This window comes from Sturnira hondurensis, unplaced genomic scaffold (genome assembly GCF_014824575.4).
Source record: "Sturnira hondurensis isolate 20B ecotype Veracruz unplaced genomic scaffold, ASM1482457v3 Scaffold0006213, whole genome shotgun sequence".
Taxonomy (NCBI): Eukaryota; Metazoa; Chordata; class Mammalia; order Chiroptera; family Phyllostomidae; genus Sturnira; species Sturnira hondurensis.
In genome coordinates, this window is record NW_028078844.1 from 25,714 (window position 1) to 44,093 (window position 18,380).

General features: G+C 41.9%; 1 long non-coding RNA gene across 2 annotated transcripts; it reads right to left on the bottom strand.

Moving 5' to 3' along the window:
• Window positions 1–4,337: 4,337 nt before the first annotated feature.
• Window positions 4,338–10,724, bottom strand: LOC118988258 (uncharacterized). Of its 2 annotated transcripts, none has more exons than XR_005066740.1 (2): window positions 10,642–10,724; window positions 4,338–4,690 (listed from the first exon to the last, which is right to left on the bottom strand). It is a non-coding gene; the product is annotated as an uncharacterized LOC118988258 (long non-coding RNA). The 2 variants fall into 2 exon arrangements; XR_005066739.1 differs by lacking the exon at window positions 10,642–10,724 and adding an exon at window positions 6,049–6,087.
• Between the last annotated feature and the right edge of the window lie 7,656 nt (window positions 10,725–18,380).

An 18,380-nucleotide genomic window follows, 5' to 3' on the forward strand; every position in this document is an offset into this window, starting at 1 on the left:
CTTCCTCTCATTGGAAGTCTAATTCTACGATACTTTCTATTTGTACTTTTTTACTGAAATATATCTTAGACCCTGGTTGGCATGGCTCATTGGAGTGAGTGCCAGACTGTGAAGGACAGGATTGCCAGTTCAATTCCCAGAGAAGACACATGCCTGGGTAGCAGGCCAGGTCTCCAGTAGACAGAGAGTGAGAGGCAACCACACATTGATATTTTTCTCCCTGTCTTTCTCCCTCCTCTCCCCTATCTCCTAAAAATAAATAAAATCTTTAAAAAATGAAATAGGGACTTCTGCCAAGATGGAGGCATAGGTGGAAACACTGTGCCTTCTCCCACAACCAAGTTTGAATACAACAAAGGTTTGGAGAACAAAGACACACCCAAAGAACAGAAAATTGAATTATATGGAAGTCCCGCAACAACGAACCTTTCAACCGGGACAGTAAGAGGGGCAGAGCCAGCAGCAGAGCAGGGTCCGCAGGAAAGATCCCCCGACCTAGGCGCGCAGGTGGCCTGGACCCAGTGAGGGTGTGGGGCAGACTGACCACAGTCGCACATTTGTGCACAGTGAGATGGACCGCGCAGGCCCCAGGGGGCGAACCCAGTGGTGGAGGGCTGATGGCAGTGGCACACTCGCATGCAGTGGGACAAAATGCGTGGGCCCCGGAGACAGTGGCAGCTGCAGCAGCTGCAGCACCTGCGGTGGCAGCGGTGGCGGCGGCAGCTGCGGGAGGCAGCAGACAGGACTTCCATTGCTTCTCTTTGACCCTGCCCCCACATACAGCATCACAACCCAGCGACTGAGTTGCCCTGCTCTGGTGAACACCTAGGGCTCTGATCCTGCTACCTAACAGGCACGAACAGTTCAAAAGATGGCTCAAGAAGAACTCAAAGCCCCAGAGCCCATAACTCTAAGTGACCGAGAGATTGCCAGCCTCTCAGATGCATAGTTCAAAACACTGGTCATCAGGATGCTCACAGAACTGGTTGATTATAGTCACAAATTAGAGGAACATATGAAGGCTAAACTAATTGAAATGAAGGGAGATGCACAGGAAACCAATAGTGATGGAAAGGAAACTGGGACTCAAATCAATGGAATGGACCAGAAGGAAGAACAAAACATCCCACCAGAAAGGAATGAAGAAATGAGAATTCAAAAAAATGAGGAGAGGCTTAGGAACCTCCAGGACATCTTTAAACGTTCCAACATCCGGATTATAGGGGTACCAGAAGGGGGAAAGAAACAGCCACGAGTGGAAAACTTATTTGAACAAATAATAAAGGAGAACTTCCCCAGTCTGGCAAAGGAAATAGACTTCCAGGAAATCCAGGAAGCTCAGAGAGTGCCAAAGAAGTTGGACCCAAGAAGGAACACACCAAGGCACATCATAATTACATTAGCCAAGACCAAAATGAAGGAGAGAATCCTAGAAGCAGCAAGGGATAAGGGGACAGTCACCTACAAAGGAGTACCCATCAGACTGTCAGCGGATTTCTCAAAAGAGACCTTACAGGCAAGAAGGGGCTGGAAAGAAGTATTCCAAGTCATGAAATCCAAAGACCTACAGCCAAGATTGCTTTATCCAGCAAAACTTTCATTTAGAATGGAAGGACAGATAAAGTGCTTCTCAGATAAGGTCAAGTTCAAGGAGTTCATCATCACCAAGCCCTTATTATATGAAATGCTAAAGGGACTTATATAAGAAAAAGAAGATGAAAAATATTAACAGTGAAAGGACAGCAAACACACAGTTATTAACAACCACACCTAAAACAAAAGCAAACCAAGAGGACAGCTAGATCAGGAGTGGAACCATAGAAATGAAGAACACATGGAGGGTTAGCAACAGGGGAGTGGGAGGAGGAGAAGGGGGGAGAAGGTACAGAAAATAGCATAGACAGTAGGTAGAAAATAGCTAGGGGGAGGGCAAGAATAGTAGGAGAAATATAGAATCTAAAGAACTCGAGACATGTGGTCATAAACTAAGTGGGGAGAATGGTGGGGAAGGGAGTGTGCAGGTGGTGGGGAATGAAGGGGGGAAGAGAACAACTATAATGGCATAATCAATAAAATATATATTAAAAAACAATCAGTAAGTCAACAATGAGATCAAGGAAGCAATGAATAGGCACCTTGTAGCAAGTGAAAATGAGACCACAAAAATCCAAAATCTAAGGACACTGGAAAAGCAATCTCAAGATGGAAATTCACAGAATAGCAAGCCTATCTCAAAAAAGAAAAACAAAACCCCTGAATAAGCTCCAATAAACAATCTACACTTCAAGGAATCTGAAAAGAAAAACAAAGTCCAATGTGAGTACAAGGAAGGAATAATACAAGAAAGAAACACATAGATTCTGAATAATAACATAAAAGATTGATGAACCCAAAGCTGTTTCTCTGAAAAAATACTATTGACAATCTTTTAACCAGACTCATCAGGAAACCCAAAAATACAAATAATTGTAAAAAAGTATTAGAAAAAACTATATTGTAATAAACTGGATGACCTAGATGAAATGAATAAGTATCTCAACAAAATCCATAGAAACTAAACCAAGAAGAATCAGGGGAACTAAATAGATAGATTAGACCTAGTGAAATTGAAGCAGTGATCAGAAAATTCCCAATAAACAAAAGTACTGGGCTAGGTAACTTCACAGACAAACTTGATCAAACATTCTGGAAGGAAGTAATACCTCTGCTTCTCAAACTATCTCAAAAAATTTAAGTGGAGGGAGGCTACTAAACTCATTTTCCAGGCCTTCATTATTCTCTTTCCAAAACTTGATAAAGGCACTACAAAAAAGAAAAGTATGGGCCAATGCCCCTGATAAACAGACACTAAAAATCATCAAAGAAACATTGGCAAACTGAAGACAGCCACACAGGAGCAAGATCATACACCATGATCCAGTGAGAACTATTCCAGGAATGCAAGGTAGGTATGACATTCACAAATCAATAAATCTGATCCACCACATAAACAAAACAATGGACTAAAACCATATGATCATATCAATAGATGGAGAACAAGCATTTTATACAATCCAGCACCCATTTTATGAGAAAAAAATCTCAGCAAAGTAGGAACAGAGGGAACATACCTAAGTATAATGAAGGCAACTTATGACAAACCCACTGCCAGGATCATACTGTAGTTTTGTAGGCAAAAAACTACAAGTGTTCCCTTCAATACCGAGAATGAGACAATAACTGCTTTTGGGAATATTGGACAGATGCATACAGAAAAAATATGAAACTGGACCATCTTCTTGGTCTATCACCCAAATGGTGATGAGGTTCTCTAATATACCAAAAATCAATAAATCAACAGACAGATAAATGGGAAGGGGGGTAGAGAAAGAGAGAAAAAATAATCACGCAAGCAGCAAGCTGACATTATTCTAATATCTATTGTGCTTTTATTTTCCAGAGAATAAATGGATAAAAGAAAACTGAGCTGATCAAGAATTTCAGTTACGAAATTCCTGCTTTAGACTAATCTGAAAAGCACCAAGACTCTAGCAGAAAAAAGTGGCATGGTTGATTTTGATAAAAGCCCCAAATATCCCAGTTTGCATCCCCCATCTTAATGGCCTATGTGGAAGCACCTTCCAATTTTCTTATTATCAGTTTGTCTAGTCTACTCTCCCCAGAATTTCACATGGGCCTGGTCTAGTATACTCACCATTATCAAATGCCTAGTCATTATACTAGACAGTATCAAATGTCTAGTATACTCACCATATCAAATGCCTGGTGCATAACAGGGTTTCAGTAATTTTGTGATCTAAGGAAAAAACAACAATTTTCATTAAAATACTTGAAAGAAAAGAATGGCAACTTAAAAGAGAAAGCTTTAATGTTATTGGAAAAGTTTATTTATGTGAAGTATCATTCTCATTAAATGTCAGATTAAGCAACTGTCCTCATAAATAAAGTCTCATTAAGCACTCACCAATCTTCTACCAGTGTGTTACTATTCAGATAGGTCAGAATTAGGAGGGAGCACTGAAGTTCTTATCTTCACCTACCTCAAAGGTCTTGGAGTAAGACAAATCTTTATTAGGTTGTATAGCTATCTTAAAGAAATCTACAGGGCTCACTTCTCCCAAGCACCTTCCAAAAACACTTACATGTTGAATTTATATTTCAGTAGAGTTACAACTAAGAGATCATACAAGGAACATAAATTTCCTAATTTCCAAATAATAATGCCACTCTGTCATTTTTCCAGAGTTGTGTTTCTCAAATATATTTCATAAATTGAAGGAGCTACAGAATACTGTATTATTTCCATTATATTTCATCCATGTGGGCAATACTTTTTCTTATATTTTTTTATTCACAGGATACATTATTTAGTCACTGAATATACATAATAAGGGTAAGAGTTTAAACACAGTATAAGAGTATCAACAGTCTTTAAAAACTTACAATTTCAAAGGCAATATATACATAAGGACCACAAACCTTAAGGACCACAAACCTTAAACACTCTCTTCAGCAAAAACTCACACATACCAAAAATGCATGTGTGTGCACACAAAACACTCAGAAATCACAGTCATTCAGACAAGGAATGTAGCTACAACTTCCCTTTTTACAGTGTGAGTGGACGTCATCTTGGATGATGGCCACCAGCTGACCTGGAGCATCACCATTGTGCCATCTTGTGGGTTACCTAGGAGAAGTTTGGAAAACATTAAACTACAATGGAAATGGCACTTTTGTTTACCATGGGCTTACATATTAAAATGATCTGACCAGGAAGCTGATACAAAATCTTTGGGAAAAATTTGAAATCATTAGCACTTTAACAATAAAAAGTGATAACAAGCATATCCTCTAACAAGAAGGTTTGAAATCAGAAATCAACTGCAAGAAGAATGGAAAACACCACAAATGTGTGGAGAGTAAACAACCAGCTACTGAAAACCAGCTGGGTCAAAGAAGACAGAAAAGGTGAGGTCAAAATATATATAAAAACAAAAGAGAACAGCAATATATCATATTGAAACTTTGATTCCAAAACAATTTTCTTGAAAATGACCACTGTAGGCTGGTTTATTTTGTAAGATTCTTGTTTATTCTACTATAGTTGTGCCAGTTTTTCCTGTTTTCCCTTCCTCTTCCAATCCACACCCTCACTTCACAGCCCATCCCGACACAGTTGTCCCTGTCCCTGAGTCACTCTGATGTGTTCTGTGACTAATCCCTCCCCTTCTCTCCACCACTCTCTTTCCACCCTTTCTTCTGGAAGCTGTCAGTCTGTTCCCTGTTTCCATGTTTCTTGTTCTATTTTGCTTCTTACTTAATTTGGTTCATTAGATTCCTTCTGGATGTGAGATCATATCAAATCTTTGGAGGTGTAGAGGAAGCGGTAGTAAGAGAGTTTATATCACTATAGGTAGGCTTATGTAGGAGACCATTCTGTGTGGCATGGGCCCAGCCCCCAGTGGCAAACATTTACTGTGAAGTAACTTTCTAAAATGCATGCTAAACCTTCTTAGGACCACTGTAAGCAGTCTAACCACTTTTGCCCTTTTCATTTGCAAATATTCCTCTTCTGTGATGTGGTTACTGGAATCCTCTCCTTTGTTTCCTGTATAAGATAACCACCTAATGGGAAGCTGTGCATAGTTAATGAGGACCTTCATGTAATGTGCCCAGTAAGACAATAAAAGCTCATTGGAGCAAGGGCTGAGACTTTCTGCTCCCCTTGGGAGAAAAGCTATGCTGTCCCTTTGCCTCCACAGGACTTGATAGTCTGTATGAATGTCTCATTTCATCCATAATGAAGTGGACACTGCAAGCAGGTGTCTGCATCAGGCTTACATCAAAAATCAAGAAATCCCAAGTAAACAATGTAATATAGTGTCTTAAAGAACTACAGAAAGGAAACCAAAAGGAACCCAAAGTCAGCAAAATAAAGAAAATATAACTACCAATAGAGGACCACTGGCCGAGTTGCTTGGTAGGTAAGAGTGCTGTCCTGTACAGCAAGTGGTCATGGGTTTGATTCCCAATCAGGGCACATACCTCAGTTGTGAGTACAGTGGGCTTCTACAGGTTGGGCACCAAGCTTTAAAAATGCCAGTATTACTGAAACACTTAATTGAAGTGCCATCTCACACACCATCCTAGTATCATAGTGGTGCCAACTGCTATCTACAGTTTTGATACCTCAGCACTTCATGAGAATGACAGAGGCTATCAGGTCACTTATTAGATCACAATTCCAAGGTGTTCCATAATTAAATGTTTACAATAATTAAAATATTGAGAAAGATTTTGCATCATTTTTCAAGAAATATTTTCACATTTCTGAATTAGACCAATGATACATTAAACACTTGGCTCTTCCCAAGAACACAGAACACAAATATTTCAAGTATTTTTTAGAGATGATTTACAAAATCACCTGTTCCTGAACCTCCGTCTGATCGTCCACAAAGGGGTATAAGTGTGCCAACAATAACGTGAAGGCATTTTTCTAAAGTGAGTTACTTTAGAAAATGTTACTTTAAGATCAGGAACAAGACAAGGATGCCCACTTTCACCACTCCTATTCAACATAGTACTGAAAGTCCTAGTTACAGCAAACAGACAAGAAAAAGGAATAAAAAGCATCCACATGGGGAAGGAAGAAACAAAACTGTCACTATTTTCAGAACACATGATAGTGAACATAGAAAATCCTATAGACTTCACAAAAAAACTACTTGACCTAAGAAATGAATGTGGTAAGACCTCTGGTTACAAAGTCAATACAAAAAGATATCAAAGGCAACAGTAAAACATCAGAAGCAGAAATCAGGAAAGAATTTCCATTTGACATAGAAACAAGAAAAATAAAAAACCTAGGTATAAACTTAACCAATGAGGTAAAAGACCTATACTCAGAAAACTATACAACACTGCAGAAAGAAATTAAAGAAGACACAGACCAAGGGAAGCATGTATCGTGCTCATGGATTGGAAGAATTAAATCATCAAAATGGCCATACAACCCAAAGCAATTAACAGATTCATTTCAATCCCTATTAAAGTACCCATGTCAAATTTCACAGATATAGAACAAACATTTCAGAAATTTATATGGAACCAAAAATGATCCTGAATAGCAATTCTGAGAAAGAAGAAGAAAGCCAGAGGGATCACAATACCTGATATCAAACTGTATTACAAGACCATTGTAATTAAAACAGCCTGGTACTGGCATAAAACAGGCAAATAGACCAATAGAACAAAATGGAGAGCCCAGGAATAAACCCATGTCTCTACAGTCAATTAATATTTAACAAAGGGGGAAGAGGAATAAAATGAAGCAAAAATAGCTCCTCAACAAATGGTGTTGGGAGATCTGGACAGCGACATGCAAAAAAAAAATGAAATTCAATCCCCCAACTTACGCCATACACAAAAATAAATACAAGGTGCATAAAAGACTTAAATAAAAGTCACAACACCATAAAAGTCCTAGAGGAAAACATGGGCAGGAATATCTCAGACTTCCATGCAACAACATCTTCACAGATATGTCCCCTAACACAAGGGACATAAAGGAAAGTATAAACGAATGGGACCTCAACCAATTAGAAAGCTTCGGCATGGCTAAAGAAAACAGCATCAAAATGAAAAGAGAGCCAACCATATAGGAAAACACATTTGCCAATGACACCTTGGACAAGGGCTTGATCTCCAAAATATATAAAGAACTCACACAACACTACTCCAGGAAGACAAGAAACACAATTAAAAAATGGGCAAAAGACTTGAACAGATACTTCTCCAAGGAAGACATACAGAGGCCCAGAGACACATGAAAAGATGCTCAGCATTACTAGCCATCAGAGAGATGCAAATTAAAACCACAATGAGATACCATCTCACACCTGTCAGAATGGGCAACATAAACAAATCAACAAACAAGTGTTGCAGAAAATGTGGAGACAAGGGAACCCTAGTGTAATGTTGCTGGGAATGTAGGCTGGTGCAGCCACTGTGAAAAACAGTATAGACTTTCCTCAGAAAACTAAAAATGAAACTACCTTCTGACCCAGCAATTCCGCTGCTGGGATTATACCCTAAGATCTCCAAAACACCAATGCAAAAGAACCTATGTACCCCAAAGTTCATAGCAGAACAATTTACAATAGCCAAGTGCTGGAAGCAACCTAAGTGCCCATCAGCAAATGAGTGGATCAAATAATTATGGTACATTTACACAATGGAATTTTACACAACAGAGAGAAAGAAGGAGCTTATAGCCTTTGAGACAGCATGGATGGATCTGGAGAGAATTATGCTAAGTGAAATAAGCCAGGCAGTGAGGGACAAACACCATATAATCTCACCTTTAGCTGGAACATAATCAACAAAAGAAAAAAGCAAACAAAATATAACCAGAGTCAATGAAATTAAGGACAATCTAACAATAGCCAGAGGGGAGAGAGGAGGGGACAGTGGGAAGAAGGGTTTTCAGGAACTACTATAAAGGACACATGGACAAAACCAAGGCGGGAGGTGGAAGCAAGGGAGTGAGGTGGGTTTGGAGGAAGTGGTGAAGGGTGGGGAGAAAATACAGACAACTATAATTAGACAACAATAAAATACTTTAAATTAAAAAAATAACATTACCCTAGTAATATTCTCACAGTAAGTTACTGCAACCTGAAATGTTTGGGGTTTGATTCCTGGTCAGGGCTCATACCTAAGTTGTGAGTTCATTCCCTGGTCACAGCACATATAGGATGTCCACCAATCAATGCCTCTCTCTCCACCTTCTCTTCTGTCCCCATAAAGCAATAAAAAACTATCATCAAGTGAAGATAAAAAAAGAGTTGAAGAACACTTTCAAACATGAAAAAGAATTAACGCCAATATTTCTCAACTCTTCCAAAACCTAATAGAAGGGGACACTTCTTACTCATTTGATGAGACAGGCATTTCTCTTATTCCAAGACCAGACAAAGACACCACAGGAAAAAGATAACATCCAATACCTTTTATGAATATAGATAAAAAAACGTCTCAACAAAATACTAAGAAACTCAATCTGAAGCATAGAGAAAGGATTATATACCTCGAGCAAGTAGGATTTATCCCACGAATGCAAGAAGAGGTCAATACAAGAAAATCACTCCATAAAATAAACATTAATGAAATGAACTTAATTATTGATCACCACAATTAATACAGAAAAGGCACTTAACAAAATCTAATGGTCTTCCATGACGAAAACAAAGAAAAACATGAGTAGACAGAAACCTCCTCAATGTAATAGAGGGAACTGATGAAAACTCCACAGAGAACCACATAATCAATGTTGAAAGACTGAAATATTTCCCACTGGGATCAGGAGCAAAAGGATGCCTATTTTCATCACTGCTATTCAATACTATACTAAACTTCTAGCCAGAGCAACTAGACAAGAAAAAGAAATGAAAAGTCATCTAAATCTGAAAGGAAGAAGTCAACTATATCACAGGCGGCATGATTCCATATATAAATTACCTCTCAGAGGTTCCACCATGAATTGACTAGTGGTAACGACAAACACATTGAGTAAATATGCAGGCCATAAGATCAAAACACAAAAAGCAGTTGTGTTTCTCAACACCAGCAACAACATCCATTAGGAAAATTAAAACTCAATTTCATTCTCAATAGCATCTAAAAGAACAAAGTACTCAGAAACAAACCTGAGCAAGGATGTGAAAGACTTGCACATTGCAAACTATGAAGAATGGGTGAAAGAAATTTAAAATGTCTAAATAAAGAGAATGACATCCTGTGTTCATGGATGACAACACAAATGATTGAGATGTCAATTCTGTCTCAATGAGTACATATTCAATGCAATTTCAATAAAATTTCATTAAACTTCTTACATGTATACAAAAACTGGTCATCAAAATCACAATGGAATTGCAAGGAGCCCCCAAATTGCCAAAGCAGAGATTAAAAAGGACAAATCAGAGGACTCACACTTTCGACGTGCCCAGAATATGTAACAAAACTTTAAATTAAAAATCTCAGATGACTGCATTTTTAAAGTGAGATAGGGATCTGAAGATTCTGCCCCAAAGAAAATATGTGGATGGTAATAAGCATATCAGAAAATTCTCATTAGTTATTCAGAAACTATAAATTAATGTCCCAAATGAAATACCAATGTTCACCTATTAGAATAGTTAGCATAAACAACCATTTTGAAAATCATCACATCTTTCATGGCATGTGAATAAACAAACCGCCATATATCCATACAATGGACTACAACTAAACAATTCACAGCAACACACTACAGTTTAAACATGACTGAATCTGAATAAACTATTCTAAGTTCTTCTACAGTATCAGTTCTACACAAGTAACTGTGCCCCTGCTTCCCTGGGGGGCTCTGCAGCCCAGGCAGAAGCACCTGTGCAGTGATAAAGAGGGGAGGGGTCTGTCAAGCTGAGGGGGAGCTCAGGGGAGGAGGGGCCCTGGCTCAGACAGCAAACACAGGCTGCAGCTTTGGCATCAGCACCTGTGAGACTATGCTGTCCTGCCTGGTCTCTTCAAGTCACAGCTGTGTTACATAATGGGAGAGGAGCAAGCAGGCCATCCCACTGCTTCAGATCTTACCAGTTCTGCCTCCTTGTGTTTCTGTAGTTGCCAGCTTCCTCTGGTCTGCAAAGAGACCAAGATTCCTCCTTCACATTTGCCTGGACCACCCCTTCATCTCCAACCTCCTGTTATAGACAGTACAACCTCTTGGACCCCAGAGAAACAAGAAGTAGATTGGAGAGTTCCTATCAGTTCCCTCTTCACCACTCTCTGGCCACTGAACAAAGCCTGTGCTGTGATCTGTCCTGGGTTTCATGATGTTCTTGGCTGACACCTAGCAGAAAAAAGGCCCTGCACTGGGGCTCAAACAGAATTCTTCCTTCTCCAGTAGGAGAATTCTTCCTTCTTTTGGGTTGATGACCCAAAGGTATTCTGGCAAAGCCATGGTGGGGCCCCAACTGCAAGGTTTTTCTGCTAGACACAGAGAGGAGCCCCTCTGAGGAAGCTATTTAGGTGGGGTGGTGTCCATGGGGGTGACATCTGTGTGGGAAGCAGGCTTGGGAGCTAAGCCTGAGGACTTGCTCGTTGAGGGGCCTGCACCCACTGCCCAAGTGATTGGTAGGCCGGTGGTCCTACCAGCTCTAGAGGTGCCCATAGCAGTGGCAAGGTAGCTGGGGTTGGAGGCTGCGAAGTAAACCCCACTGGATGGCACCTTGCTGGTGGCGCCCAGCGCTTTGCTGGAAGGGTGGGCGCTGTGCTTGGGTGCACCTCCTAGGATGGGAGTTAACATGGGGGCAGTGGTGCCCCCAAGCACAGGGTTGTTCTGAGGGTGGGGACCTCCGGTCGCTACGAGGGTGCGTCGAAAAGTGCGCTTCCGGGAGTTCCGGCCCCAGCTGCCCCCAAAGCTCTGAGTGGCTGAGCCAGAGGGACCAAGGGCAGCATTGGCTGACCCGGTGCTGGCCTGTGTGCTAGCCTGTGTGCCGGGCAGTGTGCCGGGCTGTGTGCCCAAGGTGGCCTGTGTGGTGGTACTCAGGCCTGGCTGGCCTGGAGTAGAGGTTGGGGCCTGGGCTGGGGTCGCAGCTGCCTGTTTTCCACCTCTGGAGACCCGAGGAGCCCCCGAGGAATGAGCGTAGGAAGGTGGCGTCGTGTCCATAGGAGTCGGGTCCATTGATGTTGTGTCTACTGGGGTCGTGTCCATAGGCGTTGGATCCATTGATGTGGTGTCAGCTGGGGTCGTGTCCATAGGGGTTGGGTCCATTGGTGTTGTGTCAGCTGGGGTGGTGTCCATCGGGGTGACGTCCGAGTCCAAGGCAGGCTTGGGGGCCATGGCTTTGGGTGTGCAGCCTGAGGGGCCAGCGCTGCCTGCGAAGGTGACTGGCAGGCTGGTGGACCAAGCGGTTCTGGTAATAGGAGCGGGAGCAATCCCTGAGGCAGGCTGCGGGGAGGACCTCAGAGGCTCTGGAGCGCCACGGCCCGAGATGGCCTCTGGGTCACCTTGCAGAGCGCTGCTGATACGCTGCCAAAGTGCCCTCTTCTCCGCATCCAAGTCTTCAGGTGTGACTCTGTAACCCAGCTCAGGTGCTGGTGGCAGTCCCAGGGGGGCCCCTCGCCTCTGTGGCAGCAGAGGAAACTTCCGCTTTCGGGGCTTGTCACAGGAAGGTGAGTGGCTCCTTGAGGATGGTCTCTTACCGCGGGTGTCACCTGGGCCACGGTCAGGTTGCCTCTTCCTCTGAGATAATGGGAATCTAGAGCAGGATGGTCTCTGACCGGGGGTGTCTCCTGGGCCACGGTCAGGCTGCCTCTTCCTCTGAGGTAATGGGAAACTGGAGCAGGATGGTCTCTGGCTGGGGGTGTCTCCTGGGCCATGGTCAGTCTGGCTCTTCCTCTGAGATGACGGGAAACTCGAGGAGGATGGTCTCTGACCGTGGATGTCACCTGGGCCACTGTAAGGCTGGCTCTTCCTCTGAGGTGACTGGCAACTGGAGAAGGATGGTCTCTGACCAAGGATGTCACCTGGGCCATGGTCAGTCTGGCTCTTCCTCTGAGATGACTGGCAACTGGAGAAGGATGGTCTCTGACCGCGGATGTCACCTGGGCCACTGTAAGGCTGGCTCTTCCCCTGAGATAACACGCAACTGGAGGAGGGAGCCTGAGGGCCCTGCTGGCTCACGGTCTTGGTGATCCTCTGCGGCAGCCTCGGGTGGCAAGTGGCAGGCTGCCTCCTCCTCTCCACTGGAGGGAAGCCTCGAGTGGAGCTGTAGGAACTTGTTATCGCGTTCCGTTTGTAGCAGGAGCTCCAAAGAGAGGCCTGGGGTTTCTGGTGGCTTTGGTCTTCTGGGCCCGTTTCCTGATGGGCCTCCCTTTCTAGGACTCTGGAGTCCTGCTCCTGCTCACGTATCACTCTCCTTTGTCCCCAGGCCCTCTGATGGCGACCCCTGCAGAAGGCGATAAGGATCCCCAGGAAAAGGCCCAGGGCCCAGGGGATCCTCAAACACAGTCTCAGGAGTGCTACAATAGGCCATGGCTGCCAAATCCGCAGGTACTTAAGGCAGCATGGAGGAGAATGGACAACTGGGTGCCGCTGTGGGACCAGCTGGTGGGCGGGGTGAGCACCACGCTGGCCTCCTGGTACCCAGGGTTCGGGGTGAGGGCAGAGTCTGCCCAGGTAAGTACCCATTTGGGCGTTTTGGTGAGGTGAGTCCACAAAAAAATAGCCGGATATCAGCAAGCTCCTTCACTAGCCAACAACACTGTTGAAAGCCAAGAGCCAATTGTTGGGCCTGTTGCTAGGATACACTGGGAACTCCCAGTTGGGGGGCGGGGGATGAGCTCAAGGAATGAGAGTGTTTGCCAAGGTTCTGGGGCAAAGGTCGCGCCCAGAGGACCCTCGAGGCCTAAGAGCTGCTTCTCGACCTCCAGGTTTGGCAGGGGTAGGATAAAGCCACTAGACCCCTGCTCCCCAGGGGTGTAGTCACCCTGGAACCTCAGAGGCCTCATGGTGACCATGTTCTGTGGACTCCCAGCAAGGCCACTTCGGCTCACTGCCTGCCCCTGCAGCACCTCTTCTACCTGGTCGTGCTTGATATTCTGCAAGGCCATGATGTTGGACCACAGGGATTCCAACCCGGCCTACAGGGGTCTTCCTGACACTCCTGAGAGATGACTGTGCCTTCATAGTCACTGTTTAAGGGGGTGGAGCCCTTGCAGCCAGTGACACTGATGCTACCCTTCCCCACCCAGCCCCATCTTCCACTCCATGGTAAGTGTCAGCTCTTCTTCCTTGGTGCCAGAACGCTCTATCAGTAGGTTTCTGTCCTTGGCGGAGGGCACTGAGGCCATGGCCTCTTCCTTTTCCTCCTCCTGAGCTCAGGAGCCTAGGGTGTGAGCCCCCTTGGGTTGTGCCCCCAAGCCCTTGCTCCCAAGCCCTTGCTCTCTGGCTTTGCCCCTGCAAACTGGGCTGCTTGGAGACCTCACTGTGCTTCTAGTAGGGTTGGGGGTACGACCTTGCATTTGAGCCCTTGCTTCCCTAAAAGCAGGGATCAGAAGCATAAAGTGGTAGTTACAACATAGTCATGGTGATGTAAAACGCAGCACAGGGAATGTAGTCAATAATATTGTAATAACTATGTATGGTGTCAGATGGATAATATTCAATAGTTATCAAGGTGATTACTTTGTAAGTTATGTAAATGCATAATCACTATGTTATACACCCAAAACTAGTATAATAGTATGTCAAATGGAATTACAAATTATTTTAAAAATTATTTGGTTCATCATTAAATTGGCAAAGTTCCAAGACAAACAGAATCTTAAAGGCAGCAAGGGAGAAAAAGAAAGTAACATACAAGGGAACCCCAATCAGGGAATCTACTGACTTCTCAATGGAAACACTCCAAGCAAGAAGACAATGGCAAGAAATATTCTAAGTAATGAGAACCAGAGACCTGCAACCAAGTCTACTTTACCCAGAAAGGCTCTCAATCGAGATAGAAGGCCAAATAAAGAGCTTCCAAGACAAAAATTCTAAAAGAATATGCCTCCACCAAACCAGCTCTACAAGAAATTCTAAAAGAACTGCTTTAAGGAAAGGAAGCAAAAGAGAGAGACACAGAGAAAAACAGGTACAAAAATGGCAATGAATAAGTACCTTTCAATAATAACCTTAAATGTAAATGGATTAAGGGCTCCAATCAAAAGCCATACAATAGCTGAATGGATAAGAAAGCATGACCCTCACTATGCTGCCTACAAGAGACCCACCTCAGGTCAAAAGACCAACACAGACTAAAAGTCAAAGGATGGAAACAAATTTTCCAAGCAAATGAACAAGAAAAAAAGCCGGGGTAGCAATTCTCCTATCAGACAAAATAGACTTCAAAAAAAGGGCCATAAAAATAGACCCAGAGGGTCACTTCCTAATCCCCAAGGGGAGAATCTATCAAGAAGACATTGACATCGTAAATATATATATATATATATATATATATATATATATATATATATGCACCCAACATAGGAGCACCCACATATATTTGAAAAATCTTCCAGGACTTCAAGAAAGATATTGACAGCAACACAATAATAGTGGGTTATTTTAACACCCCACTGTCTAAAATGGACAAATCTTCCAACCAAAATATCAACAAAGATATTGCAGCATTAAATGACACCCTAGATGAAATGGGCCTAATTGATATACATAGAGCCCTCCATCCAAAAGAAGCTAAATACACATTCTTTTCAAATGCACATGGAACATATTCAAAGATAGATCACATGATAGGACACAGAACAAGTCTCAACAAACTCGAGAAAACTGAAATCATACCAAGCATTTTCTCTGAGGCCAGAAGGGACTGAAACTAGAAACCAACCACAAAGGAAATAACCCAAAAGACCCAAAATCGCAGGGATTGAATGGCATACTATTAAACAATGAATGGGTCAAGATTGAAATTAGGGAAGAAATCAGAAAGCTTCTGGAAACAAATGAAAATGAACTCACAACAACCCAAAACCTATGGGACACATTGAAGGCAGTCCTGAGAGGGAAGTTCATAGCAATACAGGCTTCTCTAAAAAAAGATAGAAACGTTTCAAACAGAAAACCTAACACTACACCTACAAGAACTTGAGGAACAACAACAAAGACAGCCCAGAGCAAGTAGAAGAAAGGATATAACCAAGATTAGAGCAGAACTGAATGACATAAAGACTAAAAGCACAATTCTAAGGATCAATGAATCCAGAAAGTGTTTTTTTGAAAAGACCAAAAAAATTGACAAGCCATTAACTAGGCTCATCAAGAAAAGAAGAGAGAGGACCCAAATAAACAAAATCAGAAATGAGAGAGGAGAGATTATGACTGACACCACAAAAAAAGAAGGAATTGTAAGAAATTACTATGAAAAACTGTATGCCAAGAAATTTGAAAACCTAGGTGAAATGGACAAATTGCTAGAAAAATATAATCTTCCAAAACGCAATGAAAAAGAAGCAAAAAGCCTGAACAGAACAATAACAGCAGATGAAATTGAAGCAGTGATCAAAAAACTCCCAACACACAAAATCCCTGGACCAGATGATTTCACAGGAGAATTCCACAAAGCATATAAGGAAGAGCCACTGCCTGCTCTTCACAGACTATTCCAAAGAACCCAAGAAGATGGAAGACTCCCAAAATCTTTTTATGAAGCCAGCATCATCCTAATTCCAAAACCAGATAAAGATACAACAAACAAAGAAAACTTCAGGCCAATATTGCTGATGAACATAGACGCTAAAATCCTCAACAAAATATTGGCAAATTGCAACCAACAATACATTAAAAAGATCATACACCATGACCAAGTGGGATTCATCCCAGGGATGCAAGGATGGTTCGATATTTGCAAATCAGTAAATGTAATACATGACATAAGCAAAGGTAAAGACAAAAATCACATGATCATATTGATAGATACAGAAAAAAGCTTTTGATAAGGTACAACACCTATTCATGATAAAAACACTAAGCAAAGTGGAAGAGAGGGAGCATTCCTCAATATAATAAAGGCCATATATGAGAGACCTACAGCCAACATCATAGTCAATGGGCAAAAACAAAAAGCTTTTTCACTAAGATCAGAAACAAGACAAACTTGTCCACTTTCACCACTTCTATTCAATATAATATTGGAAGTTTTAGTCATAGCAATCAGACAAGAAAAGAAAATAAAAGGCATCCAAATTGGAAAGGAGGATACAAAACTGTCATTGTTTGCAGATGACATGATAGTGTATATGGAAGATCCTATAGACTCTACCAAAAACTGCTGTGTGATAAATGAATTTGGCAAATTCATTTGTAGCGGGATACAAAATCAACATTCAGAAATAAAAGGCATTTTTGTATACTAACAATGAAACAGCAGAAGCAGAAATCAAGAAAAAAATCCCATTCAATATAGCAAAAACAAAAATAAAGTATCTGGGAATAAACCTAACCAAGGAGGTAAAAGACCTGTATGCAGAAAACTACACAACACTGAAGAAAGAAATCAAGGAAGACACAAACAAAGGGAAACATATACCGTGTTCATGGATGGGAAGAATTAACATCATCAAAATGTCCATACTACCCAAAGCAATTTACAGATTCAATGCAATACCTATTAAAGTACCAATGGCATATTTCACAGACATAGAACAAACACTTCAAAAATTTATATGGAACCATAAAAGACCCAGAATAGCAGCTTCAATGTTGAGAAAGAAGAACAAAGTAGGAGGGTTCACAATACCCAATACCAAACTGTATTACAAGGTCGCTGTAATCAAAACAGTCTGGTACTGGCATAAAAACAGTCCCATGGACCAATGGAACAGAACAGAGATCCAAGAAATAAACCAAAGTCTCTGGAAGCAACTGATATTTGACAAAGGGGGCAGTGACATGAAATGGAGTAAAAATAGCCTCTTCAACAAATGGTGTTGGGAGAACTGGACAGAGCTGTGCAAAAAAATGAAACTTGAGCACCAAATTACACCATACACCAAAATAAATTCAAGGTGATTAAAATACTTAAATATAAGCCATGACACAATTAAAATCCTAGAGGAGAACTTTGACAAGAAAATCTCAGATATTTCATGCAGCAATATTTTCACTGATATGTCCCCTAGAGCAAGGGACATAAAGGAAAAAATAAACAAATGGGATCTCATAAAATTAAAAAGCTCCTGCATAACTAAAGAAAACAGTATTAAGATAAAAAGATAACCAACTGTATGGGAAAACATATTTGCCAATGATACCTCACACAAAGTTTTAATCTTCAAAATATACAAAGAACTCACTGACTCCTCTCTAAGAAGACAAGTAACCCAATTAAAAAGTGGGCAAAGGACTTGAACAGACGCTTCTCCAAGGAGGGCATACAGAGGATCTAGAGGCACAGGAAAACTTGCTAAATATTGCTAGCTATCAGAGAGATACAAATTAAAACCACAGTGAGATTCCACTTTACACCATTCAGAATGGCTATCATAAACAAAGCAACAAACGACAAACGTTGGACAGGTTGTGGAGAAAAGGGGACTCTGGTCCACTGTTGGTGGGATTGCAGACTGGTGCAACCACTAAAGGACATAGTTGGAATTTTCTCAGAAAACTAAATATGAATATGCCTTGACCCAGCAATTCCACTGCTAGGAGTATATCCTAAGAACCCTGAAACACCAATCCAAAAGAACCTATGCACATCAATGCTCATAGCAACACAATTTACAGTAGCCAAGAGTTGGAAGCAACCTAGGTGCCCAACAGTAAATGA